Source organism: Poromitra crassiceps (genome assembly GCF_964638095.1).
Source record: "Poromitra crassiceps genome assembly, chromosome: 16".
NCBI classification, from domain to species: domain Eukaryota; kingdom Metazoa; phylum Chordata; class Actinopteri; order Beryciformes; family Melamphaidae; genus Poromitra; species Poromitra crassiceps.
In genome coordinates, this window is record NC_139645.1 from 33987256 (window position 1) to 34005984 (window position 18729).

General features: G+C 46.0%; 1 pseudogene across 1 annotated transcript in view; it reads left to right on the forward strand.

Moving 5' to 3' along the window:
• Positions 1-18729, forward strand: part of LOC310791602 (intermembrane lipid transfer protein VPS13C-like) — a 98344-nt pseudogene that overhangs the window by 26457 nt on the left and 53158 nt on the right. Inside the window, exons 22-35 of the transcript in view lie at positions 69-219; positions 1771-1903; positions 2087-2205; positions 2350-2561; positions 3576-3850; positions 3969-4201; positions 10680-10772; positions 11887-12120; positions 13203-13334; positions 14694-14783; positions 15047-15202; positions 15920-16187; positions 16903-17063; positions 17428-17549. The product of the transcript in view is annotated as an intermembrane lipid transfer protein VPS13C-like (transcript). The remainder of the gene's footprint in view (positions 1-68; positions 220-1770; positions 1904-2086; positions 2206-2349; positions 2562-3575; positions 3851-3968; positions 4202-10679; positions 10773-11886; positions 12121-13202; positions 13335-14693; positions 14784-15046; positions 15203-15919; positions 16188-16902; positions 17064-17427; positions 17550-18729) is intronic.

Consider the following 18729-nt stretch of genomic DNA (forward strand, 5'->3'; position numbering starts at 1 on the left):
TGCCCAGCCCTAGCTTCTGGATTCAGCAAGAGACTGTCTCACTGGTTTGTTGGTTTGTGGTTCTGCAGGATCTGCATGGACCCTGTGGCGTCAGGCGGGCCCAGCTCAGAGCTGCTGGAGCCACTCAACCTCACGCTGAGCATCAAGAGGAACCTGGCCGCCTCCTGGTACCACAAGATGGCAGTCGTGGAGATCGACGGAGACCTGAAGCCCATGAAGGTACGAGCAGGTCTACAGCCGGCTGAGGAACCTTCAGTTCACTTCACATCGTTATTGTCCTGTAAGGGACATCTGCTTTACAGACAGGGTTTAATGCTGGATTCGGATGGTCCCATTTCCCGAGTTGGGAAATCTTCAATCTTCTGACTTCAGTGGGTTCATGAGCTGTTAAGTCGTAATGTGGAGGCAGCATGGACGCTACCGAGACGATGTTATTGCTCAGAGCATTTAAACAACATGTTGGGACATTTAGACCCACTAAAATATTGCTTTACCTAACTTGTTAGGGTTAATGTTAATACATAACATTTCAATTTAGGGACGCACCGATTGCAAAATTCTGCGCCGATAGCGATGTTTAAGAGAACAATTTGGCTGATAGCCACTACCTATGACTATGTGCGTGCCCGAATTACACAAAATTGCGGACTGCACCCCATCGGGTCCCCAGCAGCGCACCGGCCAAGTTTTGAAGTCGATCGGACGAATGATTCTGGAGATATGCGGAGGACACACACACACACACACACACACACACACACACACACACACACACAGACGGCCCTGGAATTAATATGTATACAGTATATTTCCACACTCACTGAAGGGACCTTTTGGGGGCAGCCATGTTTGCATAATGACAGCCTGTTACTAACTCCTGTGCTCTTGTTTTTGCACACGGTCCACATTACAGCCGGTGAAGGTACGATCTGTACCCTCCTGTACGGTGACAGATTGACTCTGACAGTGTTTAGATCTGTACCCTCCTGTACGGTGACAGCTTGACTCTGACAGTGTTTAGATCTGTACCCTCCTGTACGGTGACAGCTTGACTCTGACAGTGTTTAGATCTGTACCCTCCTGTACGGTGACAGATTGACTCTGATAGTGTTTAGATCTGTACCCTCCTGTACGGTGACAGATTGACTCTTGACTGTGTTTAGTTGTCGTGGAAACAGAGTTTAGCTGGATCAGTTGGTATGTCTGTTGACAGCCTGTAGCTCTAGTGGAGGATTCAATGTTTTTTATGGAAGTCCTGGCAGGCAATTAAGAAAAGAAAAAAAATCTAACTTCCTTCAAATAATAATAAAATAAAATAATATATGAAACAAGCGGGGGGATATTTGCCTTTTTTTTTGTCAGGCGCATGTTTCTAAATGTATGTTGCTGTAATACCTCTCGACCACAAGAGTGCGCCACTAGACCATGTTCTACATAGGACTGAAAGCATCAATTTCTTCTTCCAAGGTACATACATTGTGTTAGCAACTTATGCCATTTCCCCCCCTACTTCACAGATGAAAAAATAAAAGACAATTGAACTTAATGCTGGCTAAACTTTTACAGGAGCGAAAACTACATTAGTCAGATCAGACTTGGAAAATGGATTCCCAGATTTGTGTTCTCAATTGCCTCTCATGGCTTCCGTACATTTTGACCTGAAGAGGAAAACTATGGACTGAAGCATGATTAAACCTCTGGATTAAAAGTGAAAGTCGTGGGGAGAAAGCAGGCTAAAAGCTGTACCTCCTGTGCTTCCTGCGCCTCCAGGCGGCGCTGAGTCAGGACGACCTGAAGGTTCTGCTGAGGATCCTGATGGAGAACCTGGGAGAGGCTGAGAGCCCAGCCCCTGCTGCATCCACACAGGCAGAGAGCCTACACATCACAACATATACACACACAGGTACACACACACACACACACACACACACACACACACACACACACACACACACACACACAGGTACACACACACACACACAGGTACACACACACAGGTACACACACACAGGTACACACACACAGGTACACACACGTGTGCGCGCGAGAAGATCTGGCTGTAAACTGTGTGTGATGTTGCCCTCAGGCGGCGCGGAGAAGCAGAGTGACATCAGCGATCAGGAGGAGGAGCCTCAGGAAACTGTCAAGTTCAACTTCAACATTGAGTCTCTGGCTCTGGTGTTGTACAGCCACGCCCCCAAACAGGTGAGTCTCTGGCTCTGGTAAGAACAGAGGGATCATTCTCACCTTTAGCCTGCAAGTGACTCAGTCCATATGTTTTCATACGTCTATGAATCTGTCGCATGATGTCTGATCCTTCACCATCGCTCTCCCCTGCCCTCCCTGCAGTCTCCTGGGCTGGGCCTGCTCTCTCCCCTGCCCCCCCTGCAGTCTCCTGGGCTGGGTCTGCGGCAGCAGAGCCTGCGTCTGGGGGAGCTGGCCCTCCACAAGCTGCAGGCGTCTGGGAAGCTGCTGAGTGATGGCAGCATGGAGCTCAGCACCGTGCTGAGCGGCTGCACGCTGGATGACCTGCGCACTGCCATGAGCCGCGTCAGCTCCAGGTGAGACCTCTGCTTAAGTAGCGATAACGAATCCTGAATTAACAGTTAACCAATGTGTCTAGTAATCATTTACTAATGCTGTTCATGTTAACTGAGGTATTGAGGTTGGTTTGAGGCATGACCTCACTGAGGTTAAGGTTAGAGCAAGCTTATGACCAAGGCTGTTAATTAAAGGTTAGTTAATACTTATTAAACATCAACTAACTCTTAAATAAGGTACCGTTTAGTGTTACCCATTACTTTTTTATTTAATTTGATATCTAATTTACTTATTTTATACTCAGTTTTTTGTACTACTATTTTTACTATTAGTGGAGTAGGAGTTTCATTATTGATTCCTTGATTGAAAGAAAGGTGAATACAGAACGCAGTAAATACACCAGCGAAGAAGAAGATCCACACAGGCTAACACAGTTAGCTAATGCAGTCCACATACGTCAGCAAACAACCTGCCACAACACAGAGTCCAGTAAAAAGATACAAACCTTGGCCCTAGACAACTGAATTGGTTAAACTCACAAACACATAATCAAGTGAGGCATATAATCAAGTTGAATGCATCACGTAGGGTAAGAACATAATGTTGCACTAGGTGATGACGTGGAGCTAATCGTAAGCTACGTCGAAAATCAAATGATAAAATAATAACAATTCCTAGACAGTAATATTTATGAGCCAGGTTTTCATAACAATTAGTAAGTGACCACATTAACACGCTCTGATGTCCCATCTGTCGGGCGGCTGTAGCTCAGGAGGTAGAGCGGGTCGTCCACTAATCGCTTTGGATAAAAGAGGTCGGTGGTTCGATTCCCGGCTCCTCCAGTCTGCATGTCGAAGTGTCCTTGGGCAAGACACTGAACCCCAAATTGCTCCCATTGGTGTGCCAGCACCCTGTGTGGTAAACCTGCCACCATCGGTGTGTGAATGGGTGAATGTACCTACTGACTGTAAAGCGCTTGGATAAAAGCGCTATATAAATGCAGGCCATTTACCATTTACCATCTGTCTGTGCAGGATGATCAGGAAGCGTGAGGAGGAGAGCGCCGAGGCCATGATCGACGTGACGTACCGTCAGAGTGCGGCGGGGGCGGGGCCTGAGCGTGAGGTGGTGGCCGTGCTGCAGAAGCTCTACCTGTGTGCCAGCGTGGACTTCCTCATGACCGTGGCCGACTTCTTCATCCAGGCGCTGCCGCAAAGCCCCGCCCCCCCGGCCTCCACCGCCGCCCACAGCGACAGGCTGCCTCTGAAACAGCTGGCCGAGCCCCGCGGAGGTTCCGCCTCCAACGCCGGTAAGACACCCAACGCCCTGCGGAGGCTCCGCCTCCAACGCCAGTAAGACACCAATGCCAGTTTGGGGGGGAAAGCATCGCAATTGACTTTTTCATCTCACCGATTTTGAATGTTCAGCCCCTGAGCAGCAGTGGAAGCGGACGCGGCTGCGGGCGGTCGTGGTCGACCCGGAGGTGGTGTTTGTGGCCGACCTGCTGCGGGCCGACGCCCCCTCGCTGGTGGCCTCCTTCCAGTGTGACGTCAGCCTGACGGAGGAGGGCGGAGCCCACAGCATCATGGCCAACCTCAGGGAGCTCCGCCTCCTGGCCTGCCCCTTCCTCCACAGCCCAGAGCACAAGGGCATCACCACCGTGAGACGCACACGCCACACACATGCACGCACACACACACACTCACTCACGTACCAGCACACACACGCAGGGGCGGACTGGGATCATAATTCAGGCCGGGCATTAGATACCAAGCAGGCCAGGCTGATACGGGCCGACGTGCGTGCCGGCGTCCGAAGGGCGGCGGCGAAAAATTTGGGCTGTTTGAAGCTCAATTTGGGCCGTTTGAAGTAGAGCTGTGCATCTTCACTGATCTCACGATTCGATACGATTCGATTATACAAGTCTACGATTCGATTCGATTCGATTCTACGATGCATCTCGATGCATCTCCGATGCATCTCGATGCATCACGATTCACGATTTTCTAAAAGTTCTATATTATTTACCACACATGGCCTTTTCATTAATTAACACAAACAGTCGGATCAATATGAGCTGTTTATTGTTGTTCTTATTGTTCATACAAATAGTAGCTCTACATAAACTTCAAACATGACTCTTGGAGTCTGAACTCAGACACAGCAGAGCAGACAAAAGATCTGAACGTCACCAACTCGGTCTGTGTGGGAACGCTGAGGGGGGCGGGGTCACGGTGGGGGAAGTGGGTGACTTTCCCCACCGCCCCCCTCAGCGGTCCCACACAGACCGACCCATTCTATCCTAGAGATGCTTATAAAAAAAAGAATAGCCCTAACCTAGTAAGAGCTTTATAAAGTGCAATTATTCAATTCAACAAAACAAAAACATTGCAGTGTGCTTTAAACATTTAAATAAATCACAAAGTCCAGGACACTTCCTGAATGTGTTGGACAACATCAAATAACAGTGAACTTGGCACAACAGACAAATGACACAATACTGTTGTTCTCCTCTCCTCTAACCATTAACCCTCTTAAGACGTGTAATGGTTCACCTAGTAACCAACGAGTCTGAACTCAGACACAGCAGACAAAAGATCTGCACCAATTCCGTCTGTGTGGGAATGCTGAGGGGGGCGGGGTCACGGTGGGGAAAGTGGGTGACTTTCCCCACCGCCCCCCTCAGCGGTCCCACACAGACCGACCCATTCTATCCTAGAGATGCTTACAAAAAAAGTATAGCCCTAACCTAGTTAGAGCTTTATGTGCAAATTATTCAATTCAACAAAACAAAAACATTGCAGTGTGCTTTAAAAGATTAAATAAATCACAAAGTCCAGGACACTTCCTGAATGTGTTGGACAACATCAAATAACAGTGAACTTGGCACAACAGACAAATGACACAATACTGTTGTTCTCCTCTCCTCTAACCATTAACCCTCTTAAGACGTGTATTGGTTCACCTAACCAACGAGTCTGAACTCAGACACAGCAGACAAAAGATCTGCACCAATTCCGTCTGTGTGGGAATGCTGAGGGGGGCGGGGTCACGGTGGGGGAAGTGGGTGACTTTCCCCACCGCCCCCCTCAGCGGTCCCACACAGACCGACCCATTCTATCCTAGAGAAAGAGATGCTTACAAAAAAAGTATAGCCCTAACCTAGTTAGAGCTTTATGTGCAAATTATTCAATTCAACAAAACAAAAACATTGCAGTGTGCTTTAAAAAATTAAATAAATCACAAAGTCCAGGACACTTCCTGAATGTGTTGGACAAATGGACAAAAGAGTTAACTTGGCACAACAGACAATTTTCAAATGAAAAATCGTAGAACCTCGGTTTACACCTCTAACCCTCTTACACTACTTGTCTGAGTCCTCCTCTGAGTCCTCCTCTTTCTTCTCCTTCTCCTCGGCAATGTATAGGTTCTTGTGTAAGAACACTAGTTGATCCAGGTGCTGTGGTGCGAGAGAGCTTCTCTTAGCAGTGACTATGTTGCCAGCAGTGGAGAAAACCCTCTCAGCAGGCACGCTTGTGCCTGGGATGCACAGATAGTGCTTTGCCAGCCTGGAGAGGAGTGGGAATGCGACCTCGTTGTCACGCCACCATTTCAAGGGCTTGCTAGAGAGAGAGAGAGATGGGGCTCTGCAGTACCTCTCCATTTCTTCCTCAGCCCTGGCATGCGCAGTGGGTGGTGCTGTACCTTGTTCAATGTCCCTGAAAGATTGTCCCAGCAAACTCAAAAGGAGTGTAGAGGCCTTTCTCTTCGGAGCAGGGTGAGAGGTAGTTGGCATTTCGTTGTCTGGCTCCGAGTCCTCCACCACAGGCACGTCGGTCAGCACATCATCTGAAGATGCACATGGAGATAAAACAAAACAAGGTTTTTATTAGGGATTTTAAAAGCAATATAACTTTACATTATATGATCCCAGAGGATAACACACACTGTGTGTGTGTGTGTGTGTGTGTGTGTGTGTGTGTGTGTGTGTGTGTGTGTGTGTGTGTGTGTGTGTGTGTGTGTGCATATATATATATATATATATATATATATATATACATATACATACATATATTTATTTATTTTTAAAGGGTTAGCTTAACATATCTGTGGATGGGTATGAATGGCTTTGTCATGCATGTTTCATAACACATAGATGTTAGTTAATCTAAAGCATTTCCAATAACAACACAGAAATACAATACAGTATATATTATAGACAAAGCAGAAACAAACCTCTTTCAGATTCTGATTCTCTAGGTGCATCTGCCGCTTCTGTCCTGGCTGTCCTCTCATTCTGTGTTTGAATAAAAAAAGAATAGCAAACCAACCAACAGTTAGCACTTTCTCAACCAATGGAGCAGATTGCAATCTCACAACTACTAGGATAACTGTTTTTTCAGTCTTTTAAAAGTTACTCATTGTTTTAATTTATATAAATGAGGTTTTAACATTAAACAGTTAAATTTACCTCCAAGGCTGCAGCTTCATCGGCCACTGTGCTGTAGACCACCAGTTTCTCTTCCTCTGTGAGAAAATGCAGTGCCTTAAAGCGAGGATCCATGGCTGAGGCTGTATGCAGCATCTTCTTTTCTGCATCACTGTTGTACCGTTTCTGCAAATCTGTCTTGATGGCCCGCTTGACCTCTTGATTCATATGTGTGTCTCCAGTGGTGTCTGACATCTCCTGGATTAGCTGAGCCTTTAGTGGAGCAATGAGGCAGACAGTAGGGTTTTCTTCTACTGACATCAGTAGTGTGACATCATACATGGGCTTCAAGGTCTTCACGATGTCCTCTGCATTTGTCACATCTGTTTCAGTCAGAGTGGATAGGTCAGACTCTGATCTTCTGATCGCAGGGGAGAGCAAAGTGGCGGTGATGGCTGGCTGTTGTTCCAAGAACCTCTGAGTCATTTCATAGGCACTGTTCCACCTTGTGAGAACATCAATCTTCAGCTTCTGAGGCTTGATGTGGAGAAGCTTTTGCATCTCTTTTAGCTGGTGGCTGGCAGTAGCGCTGCGATGGAAGTAAGTGGATATGCGTCGGATTCTGGCCATGAGCTTGGCGACTGGAGCCACATTAAGCGCCCGCTGAGATGCCAGGTTGAGAGTATGTGCAAAGCACCTCACGTGGGGGAATTTCCCAACTTGGGCAGCCACGATCATATTTGATGCGTTATCTGTCACTAGCACAACAGCCTTCTCTTTTAGCTGCCACTCATCCACTACACCAGACAGAACCTCAGCCAGATGAAAACCAGTGTGGCTCTCAAAAACCGCTCTTGTTTGCAGCACATGTGACATCAATTCCCACTGGTCATTAATGTAATGTGCCGTTACCGTTAGATAGGACTCGGTCGCCATGGAAGTCCAGGAATCGCATGTGATTGCTACACGGCATGTGGCTTCCCCCATTGACTCTATCACCTCTGCTTTTGTGTCTCTGTACAACGCCGGAACAACCGTGTCTGCAATCGTTTGGCGGGATGGGATTTTGTACCGTGGTTCCAGGGCCTTTACCAGCTGGCGAAACCCGGCGTTCTGGACGACGCTATACGGCCTTAAGTCTTTAGCTACGAAAGCTCCAATACATCGCGTTATCCTCTGGGCTCTCTCAGACGTAGACGGCATGTGTCTCACTGACTCGTCGATCCGTGGTTGTGCTAGGTCAGTATTGCGGTTCTCTTGTTAGCCTTCGCTAACGTTAGCTCCGAGTGCCATCGGCTAATGTGGTTCCTTAAGTTGGTTGTGTTGCCGAAATATTTAATTTTGGCCTCACACGTTTTGCAAATTGCATGCCTCTTATCCAGTTGTCGCGTGCCGGAGACTTCCTGAAATCCAAAATGCTCCCAAATGTCGGCTTTTAAGTTGTGTGGCTTTTTTAACGCAGATCTACTGCCTCCCTCCGCCATGTTGATCCGCGACTGTGCTGGCGAGTGGCGAGCGCGTGTCCTTCACCCACAATCCAACGCTGCATTTGAACATAACTTTATTGTCCTTGGCACAACAGACAAGAAGCATAAACGGGAACATGTTTTATTTTTAACGTAAAAAATCGATTATGTAACCTAGCAGCATCGATTCAGAATCGTCCTATTAACACATTGACTGCCAGCCATTTTTTTCTTGCTGTAGGTAGCTTCTGCCAGGGTTTTTTTTGAGGATTCTAGGCTCATTTTACAAGAGCCGAGGTTTCTCTTCTGTTACGACTTCGTGAACACCAATCATCTAAAAAGAACTAATAGAATGTGTGCTTTCTCTGTCTAAAAGAGTTAGTTTGTAGAGTTAGTAGTTATGTAAGCATTAGCACTTGAATACAGCATGGTTTCAGCATCAGAAAAAATATTTAGAGATAAACGGCTTTTTGTGAAATTCGATAGAACAGTCACTTTAACCATTCATTTTTGGCATCAGTAAGACCTAAACAATAGTTTGAACAGTAATTTCCTCCATAACAGCAGTAAACTTCCCTCTGCTCAACTCCTCCCTCCTGTGGGCGTTCTTTTTTGCTGCAGCGGTGTCACAAGCACTTTCCTACCTTTGCAAATGCACTTTCTCATACTCTCGACCTCTCAAATAAATTTCTGAATAGAAATTAAATTACTCTAAATTATAGCGAAAAAGAAACAAAAAAGAATGGGTTGAAAATCCCATTCTAAAAGCCTTTTAGAATGGGATTTGTTTCCAATTTGGTGTCGGACTAGGGGGCAGTCCCCGCTTGTCACCATTGCTTTGCTGCTGCTGTGCGGGTGTGTGCCTGTCTGTGCGGCCGCTCTTTGAGGAAGTCTGGTTGGACTCGCTCGCGTCTTGGAGTTTTGGTTGAGGGCTTTGATGAAGCTTTTGCGATTCTGGTCATATTATGCTGCGTGTTTCAAAGTGTGTCCCACCCGCAATCCACTATGCAAATCTGCAATCCCGCACCGCCAGCAATCAGCGCGAAAATGAAAGCGCCTTCGCCAATCCACCTTCATGAGAATGGCTTCAGTCACACTGCTTTTTGCTTGCCTTCCTCCTTCCTTGTCGCCACTTAGTGGGTCGGTGGAATGGGTTGTACACGTTGTACACGTCCAATACCTATATAAGAGATGTAAAAGGCTTAGATGCACAACCTACCGTCAAAAAAAAAAAATCGATTTTTTTTGACGAGTACACTCGTCGCTGGCAGTTAACAGCTGGATTGTGTTTGACGAGTACACTCGTCGCTGGCAATCAAGGTGTTAAGCATCACGATGCATCTCTGAATCGATTATTTTCGACAGCTCTAGTTTGAAGCCCAATTTGGGCCAAGTCCAACTTTACAATGAGATGCACCCACTTTAACCCTGAATAAAGTAATAAAACCACTAGTAAACCAGTAGGCGGCGCCTGGCCTGCTGTTCAGTGAGTGGCCTGACTGCGGGCACACGATTTTTTTTTTTTTTTGCAGGCCAGGCCACCGGGCATTTGCCCGACGTGCCCGATTATGCAGTCCGCCCCTGCACACACGTACGCACACACACAGAGACACACACACACACACACTCACCCACGCACACACATATGCACACACACACACACACACACACACACACACACACACACACACACACACACACACAGAGACACACACACACACACACACAGAGAGACATGGAGTTATTTCTCTGTCTTTATGGAGCCACAGGGATGAGTCCTAAAACCCGTCTGGAAGTCAATGGTGTTTTTCTATGGGGATTTTGGTTAAATGACTGAAATAACGTCTGTGCTTAACAACAGTTTATGAAACAAACACCTTTGTGTTCAGCAAGATCATCTTCACAATTGAACACCACTTTATAATTTTTGAAGTGTTTTCTGAAAATCAGATTTACGCTTCAAAAATGTGGTGATCATTTGTGAAGGTTATCGTGTTGAACACAAAGGTCTCAGTTTCATAAACGTCTGTTAACCACAGATCTTATTTCAGGCACCTAACCAAAAATCCCTATAGAAAAATGCCATTGGCTTCCACACGAGGGAACCAGCACAATGCTAACTTCTGGGTTAACCTACAACAATACATCATTCCTGCTCTACTTTATTATGCAGTCAAAGAGTTGTGTTACTTTGCAAATCCAATAGTATATTGACTGATAGAAATGTCATTCTTTGCCAATAGGTGTTGAGGCCTTGCTCAGTCGCTTTGGAAACCAAAAGCCAGCCCAACCAACCACTGACCGGCTTTGTGACAGTGGAGGAAGTCTTCGTCAAGGTACTTTCAGCTGAAATGTATCTTATTTATATGTATGATAGTATGTATAGATAGGTAGATGGATAGATGCATTTCCTCCAAAAGTGGCCGGTAGTCATTTAAAATAACTGATAATGAAACAAAGGCCAGGAGTAAAAACAACGTTGGATATGGGTAAACTCCTGGTGTTTGTTATAGATAGATAGATAGATAGATAGATAGACTTTATTGCAGACTCGAGGTCCATACAAAAATACAGTCAAATACACATAATACAAAAAAGATTAAAAGAAAACACAAAATAAAAATAGTCTAGTGACTCATTTTAAAAGACACCTATACCAGTGCTCCCAAAGCTGAGACGTGCAGCGTGTGGCACTGTACGCAATGTTCACCAGCACCACCACAAGTTGATTTTCTGAATCATTTAGCCGGTACATTTCTCAAGACAGCTTGCAGTGTGTTTACTCCAGCACTCACAAACATCTCACTCGCACTAGTCCATCTGGGCCTTTTTAGCAGTATTCTCAGAGCATCATTATGCCACTTGCAGTCTCTGAAGGCTGGCTTTGTTATAGTTTGTAGTAACATGTAAATTAAACATAGACTGTATAAAAAGCTACCGTGACATCATCACCTATTGGTTTTTAGACTTGTGTTTGGAAGTCTGGAGGTTAGCATTTTCACCGTCGCCATCTTGGTTATTTGGAGACAGAAGTGATGTGAATTTGGACAAGTGATCAGCGAGCTGTGCGATCACTGGACAGGTGACCTGTCAATCACACCCAAAAGTGTTGTCCGCTTTATCTTCTAGGGTCCATAATTTACTAAATTGATTGATTGATTGATTGAAACGATTTATTTCAAACCGTTAAAACGATACATAAAATGAAAAAAAACAGTAAACATAACAGTCCAATAGACTTCAGCAAAAGGAAAATACGTAAACTCCAACATAAAGAATTGAATAAAGAATTTACTAAATGAACATCATGCTGTATTGAAGAAGACTTGAAACTAGTGATTGAGACCATCAACTCCTTTATTAACAACCTTCACCCAGAGAGCAGGATGAGAGAAAGCTGCTGTGTGGCAGAACCTTTGAGGTTAACTCCTGTGAACTCCTCTGCTGCAGATCTCTCCGGTCATCTTGAACACGGTGATGACGATAACGGCGGCCATGACGGCCAAGCCTCAGAGCGAGCAGAGCCAGGAGGCGCGGCCCGGCGTCACAGACCTGTGGTCTGTCATGAACATCTACGCCTGTAACTACTGGTTCCTGGGGGTGGACCAGGCCACCGAGGCCACGGAGAGCTTCACCGAGCCGGACGCACGCAACCAGGGAGAGAGCTTCGCCGTCGACGTCAAGGTGCCACGTTTATATCCTCTTGAGTCCTCAGTGGCGACACGAGGCGATCAGCGCTCACTCCCATCGATGCTTAATTGACAAAAAATGGTCTTTATCAGTTAACAAGTCCGACCGGCGAGTCGTTGTCTCCAACGTCCGAGTCCAAATGCATGAATGCTTGAGTCCAAGTCCGAGTCATCAGTGCCTCAAGTCCAAGTCGAATCACGACTCCTGAAAATTGGACTCTGGTCCGAGTCCTGGACTCAAGTACTACAACACAGAGTCCAGGTGACTGTGGACTCAGGCTTGTGTAGTTCAGTATGCCCTGTGTAATGTGTGTGTTGTCTTTGACAGGTGGTCCAGGTGACTGTGGACTCGGGGCTGTGGAGTTCAGTATGCTCTGTGTATCGTGTGTGTTGTCTTTGACAGGTGGTCCAGGTGACTCTGGACTCAGGCCTGTGTAGTTCAGTATGCTCTGTGTAACGTGTGTGTTGTCTTTGGCAGGTAGTCCAGGTGACTTTAGACTCAGGCCTGTGTAGTTCAGTATGCTCTGTGTAACGTGTGTGTTGTCTTTGACAGGTGGTCCAGGTGACTTTAGACTCGGGGCTGTGTAGTTCAGTATGCTCTGTGTATCGTGTGTGTTGTCTTTGACAGGTGGTCCAGGTGACTCTGGACTCAGGCCTGTGTAGTTCAGTATGCTCTGTGTAACGTGTGTGTTGTCTTTGGCAGGTAGTCCAGGTGACTTTAGACTCAGGCCTGTGTAGTTCAGTATGCTCTGTGTAACGTGTGTGTTGTCTTTGACAGGTGGTCCAGGTGACTGTGGACTCGGGCCTGTGTAGTTCAGTATGCTCTGTGTAACATGTGTGTTGTCTTTGACAGGTGGTCCAGGTGACTTTAGACTCAGGCCTGTGTAGTTCAGTATGCTCTGTGTAACGTGTGTGTTGTCTTTGACAGGTGGTCCAGGTGACTCTGGACTCGGGGCCTGTGTAGTTCAGTATGCTCTGTGTAACGTGTGTGTTGTCTTTGACAGGTGGTCCAGGTGACTTTAGACTCGGGCCTGTGTAGTTCAGTATGCTCTGTGTAACGTGTGTTGTCTTTGACAGGTGGTCCAGGTGACTCTGGACTCGGGGCTGGGCCACAGGACCGTCCCGTTGCTGCTGGCTGAGTCTTCCTTCAGCGGCTCGGCCAGGAACTGGTCCTCCCTGCTGCACCTAAACGCAGACATGACGCTGGAGGTGACTGTGGGGATCACTCACATTTTACTGTCTCAGGGAAAAACCCAGGCAGTGAATCGGGCTGCGCAGCCATTGTTAGCTCACTCATGATGCGTCATCATGTGACATGAGATGGATTTGCTTTAGTTAATACATCACATTAATATATTTTAATCACTTATTTTACTTGAAATAAAAACAAATATTGCAGTGATGCTCTCAAACCTATTCTGTTTGATTGCATGATAAAGACACAAACGTGAAAAAAAGTAGTTTGTTGATTGATATTCAACAAAGCCTTGTAATAAACAATGTTGTTCTCATCTTGATCAGGCGCGGACTGCATAATCGGGCACGTCAGGCCGATGCCCGGTGGCCTGGCCTGGCCTGGCATGCAAAAAAAGAGCCACCGTGATGTCACTCATTCATTTCTGGACTCTTGTGTTGGAGCCTTGAGCATTGCTCAACACTTGGCTATAGGCTATAGAGACTAAAACCTAATTTTTCAGAAACAAAGGTTGGAGCTTGAGCAGAACACACTACCATGTCTTTAATGTTAGGGGCTTGCTTAAACAGGAAGATGATTAATGAAACTGAGAATATGTCAATATGTTTATTATTATTGTTATGATGTGTAGTTCTTAAAGGCCGGGTTTACCGTGGGGAACATGAATATATATTAATTCTTAAAAAATCTTAAATTTTGAATCCGTTGAAATTTTTGAAATTGCTTGTTCACAGCCAGAGAAAAAAAAAAATGAAAAAAAAAAAAAAAAAAAAAAAAAAAAATTGGGCCAGGTGACGCGTTTCGCGTCGAAACGCGTCACCTGGCCCATTTTTTTTTTTTTTTTTTTTTTTTTTTTTCATTTTTTTTTTTCTCTGGCTGTGAACAAGCAATTTCAAAAATTTCAACGGATTCAAAATTTAAGATTTTTTAAGAATTAATATATATTCATGTTCCCCACGGTAAACCCGGCCTTTAAGCCTGTGGAGAATAATGCAGTATGCCCGATCTGATCACTCTTCCTGAAATTAAGTTTGCTGTGAAGCGTTTGTATTTTTGGTTTTACTTCTTCATATTATACTTGCAGTTATCTAGGCAATGTTGATGTTTCTATTAGTGAACAAATAGGTAACATGTATCATCGCGTTAGGATTATATTCACTAAATCTTGCTTCAAACGACCCAAATTGGGCTTCAAACAGCCCAAATTTTTCAACCGCACATCGGCCCATGTCGGCCTGGCCTGCTTGGTAACTAATGCCCGGCCTGAATTATGATCCCAGTCCGCCCCTTATCTTGATCCTAACAGTCTTGTCAGCAATCCAGAAGTTGAATGTATAAATAATGATATAATAATATGTCCTGTGTGTCTGCAGGTAAACTACTTTAATGAGAGCCATGCAGTCTGGGAGCCACTGATAGAGAGAGTGGATGGTGGGAAACGCAGGTGGAACCTCATGCTGGAGGTGAGACTCTTAGCAGTTAGCTTCTGTTTCCGCTAGCAGAACTAACACTGTGTCTGTTTAAGCTAACACTGTGGAGACAGACAGCAGTGTTAGAGACTGCTGACACAACACACACTGACACAAACACACTGCTTTATACTGTATAAAGGTCTATATTAAGGCATTCCATGTCTTCACTCTTGATCTGGGTGAATTATTCTGCATTCTTTGTGTCCAAACTGAGTGTGGATCTGACCCAGTGTCTGATATGTTTGGTCCTGCAGATGAAGAACAACCCGGTCCAGGACAAGAGTCCAGTTCCTGGAGACGACTTCATCGTTCTCCCTGAACCTCGCACTGCCATCACCATCTGCTCCAAAGACACCATGAACATCACTGTGTCGCAATCCTGCCTCAACGTCTTCACCAACCTCTCCAAGGTAAGACTCTCTACCTCAACGTCTTCACCAACCTCCAGCTCCAGGGTAAGGCCCTACCTGAACGTCTTCACCAACCTCCATGGTAAGACTCTACCTCAATGTCTTCACCAACCTCTCTAAGGTAAGGCTCCACCTCAAAGTCTTCACCAACCTCTCCAAGGTAAGACTACCTCAAAGTCTTTACCAACCTCTCCAAGGTAAGACTCTACCTCAACATCTTCACCAAACTCTCCAAGGTAAGACTCCTCCTCAAGGTCTTCACCAACCTCTCCAAGGTAAGACTCCTCCTCAAGGTCTTCACCAACCTCTCCAAGGTAAGACTCTACCTCAATGTATTCGCCAACCTCTCCAAGGTAAGCCTCATCCTCAGTGTCTTCACCAACCTCCAAGGTAAGCCTCATCCTCGGTGTCTTCACCATCCTCCAAGGTAAGCCTCAACCTCAACACTGACCCACAATGCTCAGGTAGAGAGGGGTAAGCTGCAAATAACCGCAAGCTGCAATAACCGATTTTCCGGCCGCTAGAAACAGCAACACATTTGTGCCAACAGCTAAGATAACCGTTCCTACTGAGAAGTCTGTGCATTTCATCTAAACTGGGTTGGAAAAATGATAAACACGTTTAGAACACATTTTGAAAGATGTATGAGCTGGCTGTACGCTGGATCACTCTGGAGTTAGAGAGGAGCCGGACAGACACATTCTTGTTTTTGCCCAGGCGTTCTCTGAAGGAACGGCCTCCACCTTCGACTACTCTGTGAAGGAGAAAGCCCCGTTCACCATCTGGAACGCCCTGGGGATCCCGCTTATCGTGCAGCACGGCGCCAACCTGCGTCTGGTGGATGCGGCGGCGGCGCGGGGGAAGCTGCACGAGGTGGCGGTGGGCCAGAGCGTGGACCTGGAGCACTCAGCGTCCGCCTCATCGTCCCGGGGCAAACTGTCCACCCTGCAGCGCCAGGAGAGCTGCCTCTTCAACCTCACCATCGGTCAGTCAGTCAGTCGGCTCCAGACTCACATACACATTCTCATTTTATACACGACACACATATAGTGCTTTTCATGTTCTAGCCCGTCTGATAATGTGTCTGGACTTGGATTTTGTACGCCACATATAGTGCCATGTATACTTCTTTCAGTAGATGCAGGGTTTTCCCTGGCTTTTTGGAGGGCTTAGGGGCTGTGTCGTCAGGGGCTGCTTGGTGGCTACTTCATTTTGGACCATTATTATGACCATATCTGTGTACAAACATGTGGAAAAGCCACAGCAGCTAATAAATAAACAACACCCAAAAAGACAAACCTTTGCCCTGCTGACTGCCACTGGGGACCAGCATTGATTTGACATTCATTCGGCTTACTGGTGCTGCCCAAAACTGAGCCTCATAATGGTAGGGAAAACAGGTGGTAATGGATTTTCAGAAAACGCTTCAAAATCATATAAGTCTATAAGTTTGTGAAGGTTATCTGGCCGCAGTTTCATCATTTACTTAACTTGACTATGACTATTATGGACGCCTTGAGAGGCGAGAGATAAATCAAATCCGGTGATTTATTTTGTAAGGCTGAGGAAGGGAAGGAGGCCGAGGTGGGAGTCTGGGTGTGCCTCCCTCTATAAATACATCTTTATATGTGAATACATTTTTATTTTGTTTACCTTTGCCTTTATTTAAACAGGTAAAATATGTTGTGTCCTCCCTGTAGTTCCTTCAGGTTACAGTGAGATCTGTAACATCGCTCTGGACAAGCCGGGCAGGCGGCTGTATAACGTGCGCGGGGCGCAGCTGCAGCAGGCCGTGTCCGTGGTGCTCCAGGTCGACGCCATCCAGGGGAACAAGGTCATCACCGTCCGCTCGCCGCTACAGGTCGGTTCAGTCTGCTTCACTTTAACCCTTAAAGGCCACAGGGGTATCAAACCCAATGTGATCCAAAAAGTTCTGAACAGATTTGCACGAAACTTGGCAGAAAGGTTGGTTATGTGCCAACTTAGAAGTGATTAACTTTCCACGCCCACTAGCCACAAGGGGGCGTAACAGGCCGCGGCGGAGGTATACCCTCTAGTTCAATTTGTAACACTTCAGTCATTCATGTTCGCTGTTTAGTTATAGTCTGATATACTTTCTCAGGTCAATGTGATGTACTCAGTTCTCTGGAATGCATTGAGAACCTTGAAAATAGAAAGGAAGATAATGGTAATAATTCTGCTGAGACCTCTGCCTCTGCTTCCAGATAAAGAATCATTTCTCGGTGCCCTTCTCCATCCTGAAGTACTGTCCGTCCTCCAGCAGCCTGCTGACGCTCGGAGTCGCCGAGCCCGAGAAAGAGTTCCACGTCGCCTTGGAAACCTACAGGTATATACAGTACGATCCAGATTAGTGATGGGATATCAGGATATCAGTTTTGGGTGCCGATACTGATGTAATTCACACATCGGATATCGGACGGGCGTCGCAAAAATACGTTCTGTTCCAGATTCCAGTCATAGTTTGCTCTGGACCATAAACCCACATGAAACAGCAGTTGTAGTAACCACATGTAGTTGTTGCTTGCCTTGTCCTAAGAATTTCATTGTTCAGAATGACTTTGTGTTATACTGTGCAGATCAATGACAGATGTTTGTCAGAATTTGAAAATGTATGTGTATAAATGAAGAGTTCATTTGCAAAAACAGGTTAAACGCCATTCTTAACACATTGACTGCCAGCCGTTTTTTTTTTGCTGTAGGTAGCTTCTGCCAAGCCGTTTTTTGAGGATTCTGGCTCATTTTACAAGAGCCGAGGATTCGTTTCAGCTTGGACTTTGTGAACATACAATATCTCAAAAGTACTAATAGAATGTGTACTTTCTCTGTCTAAAAGAGTTAGTTTGTAGAGTTAGTAGTTATGTAAGCATTAGCAGTTGAATACAGCATGGTTTTAGCGTCAGAAAAAATATTCAGAGATAAACGGCTTTTTGTGAAATTGGATAGAACAGTCACTTTAACCATTCATTTTTGGCTCTCTCTCTCTCTCTCTCCCTCCCCCTCTCGCTCTCTCTCTCTCCCTCCCTCTCGCTCTCCCTCCCTCTCTCTCTCTCTCTCTCTCTCTCTCTCTCCCTCCCGCTCTCCCTCCCTCTCTCTCTCTCCCTCCCTCTCGGGAGGGAGACGCACTAGGTTTAATCCTAGTGAGAGGGGGAGAGGGAGAGAGAGAGAGAGAGAGAGAGAGAGGGAGGGAGGGAGAGAGAGAGAGCGAGAGAGAGAGAGAGAGAGAGAGGGAGAGAGCGAGAGGGAGAGTTGCTTCAACTCCTCCCTCCGTGGGCGTTCTTCTTGGCTGCAGCGCCGTGTAACAAGCACTTTCCTACCTGTGCAAATTCACTTTCTCATACTCTCGACCTCTCAAATAAATTTCTGAATAGAAATTAAATTACTCTAAATTAGAGCGAAAAAGAAACAAAAAAGAATGGGTTGAAAATCCCATTCTAAAAGCCTTTTATGGCTGTTTCCAATTTGGTGCTATATTTTGCAAGGCAAAATGGCCTGCTGCTTGTCACCAG